This window comes from Bidens hawaiensis, unplaced genomic scaffold, assembly GCF_021521415.1.
Source record: "Bidens hawaiensis isolate Kalapana, Puna unplaced genomic scaffold, B.hawaiensis_p1.1 tig00071858_1, whole genome shotgun sequence".
In the NCBI taxonomy this organism is placed as follows: Eukaryota; Viridiplantae; Streptophyta; class Magnoliopsida; order Asterales; family Asteraceae; genus Bidens; species Bidens hawaiensis.
This window is the reverse complement of record NW_027506676.1, coordinates 1,338-7,390: the sequence shown is the minus strand read 5'-3', so window position 1 is coordinate 7,390 and position 6,053 is coordinate 1,338.

The window sequence follows — 6,053 nt, the reverse complement described above, 5'->3', positions numbered from 1 at the left end:
GATCACCCTAAATACCATGAACAATGAGCCAGTGATATCGTAAATCGGTGGTGGATCGGACTGAGGTAGATTGTTAAGGCTCACCATAGGAAGCAGGGTGTTATTAGTTGGGGATGATTTGGAAAGGATGGAAGAGATTAATTTATAGAAGGTTATCAGGGTTTGCAAATATTTTTCATTAAATCTCAAAGATATTTATATGTAAGGTATTAATTAACTTCGACTGCATTAATTAATTTAAAGAAAAAGAATTAAGGGTTGTAAAAATGTAACAATTCATATTAATGATTATTTTAAAACATACAAACCACAGCCAGTGAGGATCGATTTTTTTTTTAACCAGTGAGGATCGAACTCCTGACCACCATTTTGAAACTAAGCCACCTTTGACATCATAACAAATGGTGTCACACAGTTTATATTAATGATAGAGGATCGAAAATGAAAACCTAGAAACGAGATAAAAAATTGATTAATAAGTGTCGGTCTTGATGTTATCTCAATGACAACAAGGAAAATACTGTTAGGCGCGCACTAAACACCAAGGGTACAAACCACAAGATCCACTAACCTAAGCGCAAAACACACTCCGTCCACGGGTATCCATGTATATGTGATGCTTATGCAAAAGTTAAAAGGGTCAAGAAGTGAAATTATGACCTAGTCCGTGAACTTATTTTGTTTATCGGAAATCCAATATACATGATGTGCGTGGGTTTTTCGGTATAGAGGGGACTTGTTATTAAGATTCTTTTAGTAAGAACTTGCTGAATTTGATATAAGATTATATAAGCATGTGAGTTTAAAGCTAAATACTAGCAAGATACCATGTCAGGAAAACATCACTGCAATGAACCGTGTATAAACCACTAGCTACTTCGAAATCTAAACAACTCTTGAAAATTACTTTAAACTGATACCATAAATAAGATTATGGGCTATATAAGATAATAGTTATGATAATAATTTTATGCGTTAACTAAGAATAAGTTGATTTCTCCTCACTTTTTTGTAAGACCGGCGAAATCTTAATTTTATTACGTGCATGCTACTTCTCTTTTTGTTCTTTCATTAACCAAACATCAACATTTTCACCTAAAACAAAACATAACAAAGTGTATACTTGTAACATCATGCTTTACACCAACCCATAGAGTTTGTTTCCCTAAAAGAGGTTTAACAAATAAACATCATTGATATTTGAGGTCCTTTATTCCTTATGAACCCAATAACTCTCTTGACCATGAAAGATGTATGATTTGTCTAGATGTTACATTTGGCCGCCTAATATGGACTCTTCGTTCTTAAAGAGGTCAGTTCATGAAAACTTCATTATATTAGAACACAAATGTATTCAATTATAAATATATTTGAATACAATTGTATTAGAATATGATGTATTCAAATTGTAAGTATTTTGAATACAAATGTATTAAAAAAGAAGTATATTTGAATACAAATGTATTCGATTTTTATGTATTTGAGTATAAGTGAGTTTGAATACAAATGTATTCAAATATAAGCATATTTGAATACAAATGTCTTCAATTATAAATATTTGAATACAATTAACTTAACCATTTTCACTACCAGATTCGAATGCACCATTAAACTCGATTACAAAGGGCAAAGCCAGATTCGAATACAAATATTCAAATATAATTACATTTGAATACATATGTGTTCGAATATATTTATATTTGAATACAATCTTGCAATCCATTCAAACAGATTTCATTTGAATACATGATCCAACTCAAATACACTTCACTTGGAGCTTATATCCCATTCGAATTCATATTGTATTCGAATGCAATACATGGACCAGATTCTAATACATCATTAAACTTGAATAAAAAAACAGATCTGAGTTTCTTAATAGCACCAAAAGAAGAGAAACAAAGAAAACTGTACAAATTAACGCAAAAGAAAACTCAATTAATTTCACACATGGACTCTTGAAGACATCGAAAATCAAAGGCACACATCTGATTAACCAGCAAACATATCTATGTATTGATTGAAGATTAAAAGCTCAGATGAGGGTTTGAAGAGAATGGGGGCGGCGATGAACGCTGGGAAGAAGAGAAGAGAGAGAGAGAAAAAAGGATAGGGTTTTGGAAAGAAAAATGAAAATAATTTGTCAAAAGGTCTTGAGTTTTAAACGAATTTTCACTCCCGACCTCCAAACTTTGAAAATGATTTTATTTTAAAACCCGTGAAACAGTTACCCGCCCAATCGAAGCACATCAAATATATACACGATATATTTTGTCAGGTAAAACTTAACAAACTTTGCATGAAAGACCTCTTTGTAAGTATAACCCATTTTCATAAAGCTTTAAACTAAACTTAAAAACAAAATAAAATTAAAATTTAAAAATTTACAATAACAGTAAAACTAAAACTAAAACTAAAATAAGAGTAGAAAATAAATCAATAATAGTAGAGAAAATAAAATTAAATGTAAAATAAAATAAGATAAAGTCAAATAATTTTAAAAATGATTTAAAAGTGAAAAATAAAAATAAAATTTAAAGATAAAATAAATTTAAAAGAAGTACAAGTTAAACTAATTTTAACATGTAAAATTAAAATAAAATAAAAACTTAAAAATGAACTAAAATTTAAAATCAAAATAAGGAGAAAATTAATATTATATTAATCATATTAATTAATTTATAAAATAAGCTATTCAATACTTGTTTTGATGAGAAAGATCACGACATGGAATCATATTATCTATAGTGTCCTAGATCACACTTCTATTTGGATATTATTATGCCAAGAACCCAAAGTCGATTGTAGATATATTGGTCCACTTTAAACTTAACAAGTATTTGGATTTCATCGTGATACGTTAAGATATAATTTGGCACAATACTTGTGTGCTCCCCTGTTAATCCGACATGTTACAAACTCCATCATACCTCGGGCATACTTTGTGTTCATCAGTATCACCCCGAATTGACTCCGACCCTCTAATGATTGATCAAAACATTTTGAGCTTCATAGACTTTTTGCAAACTTTTCTTTCAAACAATATGTAAAGGTTGAACCATGGACTTACTAGCCTTGTTGACTTATGCCTTCATATAAAGTGTTTAGGACTTACTTTTTTTGTCCCACGTTACGTGGTTCTAATATACCCCTTTTTGTTTGATAAAATTATCAACATTTTTGTTGTTGATTTTGAATACTTTTTGAGTATTTTGCAGGTTTTCTGCTTTTTCAATAATTTTTGATATTTTTCAAACTTTGAAACTAAAGCAAGAAATAATTTTTCATTGTGATCAATCACTAACGGGCTCGTGTATGACTGACTATTAGGATTTTTGTTGTCATAAATATGACTTATTTGGGGTCGGCAACCGCTTCATAAGAGTGTAACCACTAGCATAGGCAGATATTTAAGTTTATATCACTATGATACTTACTCATTTGTCAAGCCTATCTACATATCAAGCAATGATCTTGTTGGCTTTTGATCTACTCTTTTCATGTGCTAGGATCACCTAAGACAGTATTCTATCATTTTCCAAAGGTCGGATCGATTTCTCAAAATTTTATGATATTTTAATATTATCCGACTCCCTCTAAGCAGGAGCTCCCTCTAAGCAAGAGAATATATTTTAGATCTTTTTCTGATTTTCTTAACTAAAAATAAATAAATAATGTAAAATATTTTTGGCAAGTCAAATGACTTAATTTTCGGTTTTTCTTAGCAAAAGTAAAATCTTTTGGTGAGTTAAGACTCATTTTCTCCCTCTAAAATTGTGACATATTAAAAAATATTTACAATTTTATATACAAAAAGATAGAATAAAAGGAGAAAAAAATAAAAAAAAATTAAAAATAAAACAAAATGAAACAAAGTTAAAAAAAAATTAAAAACTTAGAACAAAATAAAAGTTAAGCTAGAAAAAATAAAATAATTTTTTTTAACAAGGTGAAAATAAATTAAAGAAAGATAAACAAAATAAAATTAAAATAATTTCAAGATTAAAATTAAGTAAAAATAAAATAAACTAAAACAAGGTAAACTGAAAATAAAATAACTTTAAAAACTTAAGTTTGTTCAAAAGAGATCATGCCAAGTGACTCAACGAGAAACAAAAATCGGGCACGATCAAAAGCTTTGGTAAATAGGTCGGCAAAGTTGTAATCAGTTTTGACCTGTTCTACTGTGACAAGCTTCCGCTCATAACAATCACGAATAAAATGAATTCGGACGTCAATGTGCTTTGTCTTAGAGTGTTGGACCGGGTTTTTCACAATACACACAACTGCATCATTGTCACACTTAATCGGGGTGTTAAAGAAATTCAAACCGTAATCCAACAGCTGATGTTGGATCCAAATGACTTGAGAACAGCAAGCGGAGGCAGCAATGTATTCCGCTTCAGCAGTGGAGGTGGACACAGTGACTTGTTTCTTGCATTGCCAGGAGATTAATCTGTTGCCCAGGAACTGACATCCTCCGGATGTTGACTTTCGATCCAAATTGCATCCCGCATAATCGCTATCGGTGTAAGCGTGAAGTACCAAAGGAGATTCTTTGGGATACCAAAGACCTAAGCAAGGCTTTCCCTTGAGGTACCAGACGATGCGCTTAACAGCAATTAAGTGGGACTCTTTTGGATTACTCTGATATCTGGCACACTGACAGACAGGGAACATGATGTCCGGTCTGCTGGCAGTGAGATACATCAGGGAGCCGATCATGGATCTATAAAGATGTTGATAAACAGGAGTTCCTGATGGATCTGGAGCAAGCACAGGTCGGGTAGCGATCGGAGTGAGAAAGGGAGGTGAGTCTTTGAATCCAAATTTCTGAACGATGTCCCGAACATATTTCTCTTGATGAATCAATATACCATCATCCTTTTGTTCAACCTGAAGACCCAAGAAGAAACTCATTTCTCCCAACGAACTCATCTCAAACCGATTCTGCATAACCTCGGCGAACTCTCTACAGAGTTTATAAGAAGTAGATCCAAAGATAATGTCATCAACATAGACTTGGACGAGAATCTGATCGTCCTTTACCTTCTTGATGAAGAGTGTTTGATCGATTACACCCCTTCTGTAGCCATTCTTAAGCAAGTGGTTTGCTAATGTTGCGTACCATGCACGAGGTGCTTGGTGCAGGCCATACAGAGCTTTGTCAAGACGGTAAACATGATCAGGATGATCAGGATCCTCAAAACATGGTGGTTGCTTCACATATATCTCCTCTTTGACCTTTCCATACAAGAATGCAGTCTTTACATCCATCTGATAGACCTTGAAATTCATGTACGAGGCATAGGCTATAAACAGACGAATTGCTTCCAACCTAGCCACCGGTGCATAAATTTCATCATAATCAAGGCCTTCACGCTAAGAGAAACCTTGAACTACCAATCTTGCCTTATTTCTTGTAATAACCCCTTTATCATCCTTCTTATTTCTAAACACCCACTTGGTACCAATCGGTTTTTGTTCGCAGGTGTGACATTCGTCAATTTCGGGTCACTTTTGTTATGTAAACCCGACCCGTTTGTAACCCGAACATTTCAAATATATAAAATATTGGATCTTGTCATTTAAAATATATAAAATATATAAAATATTGTTATTTTTATATTATGCATTGTTTGACCATTTAAACATACCCATTTTTATGCAAACCATAAAAGAATCTTTACCCTTCACTCCTTCCCTATATATACACACCCATCTTCTTCATTTTACTCTTGCTACATCTCCAAAAAACCCTCTCAAACTCCATAGATTCAAGGTTGTTATTTCTTATGTATTTTTTTGAAGTTTTGACTTCTCAAGTCAAACTAACTATAGTCTTTCATTCTAACTTGTTCATCTAACATTACTAACTCTTGAATATGGTGGTACAACATATATATAATACACACCCCTTGTTTCCTTTATTTGTTACTGCGACTACGTTGTTGCAGTGGTTCGAATCTGTGGAGAATGTGTTTTTACACAGCGAATGCCCTGAAGCGAAAAAGACAAACTTCGCTTCAAGCATGTTTAGGGGAACCGCCCTA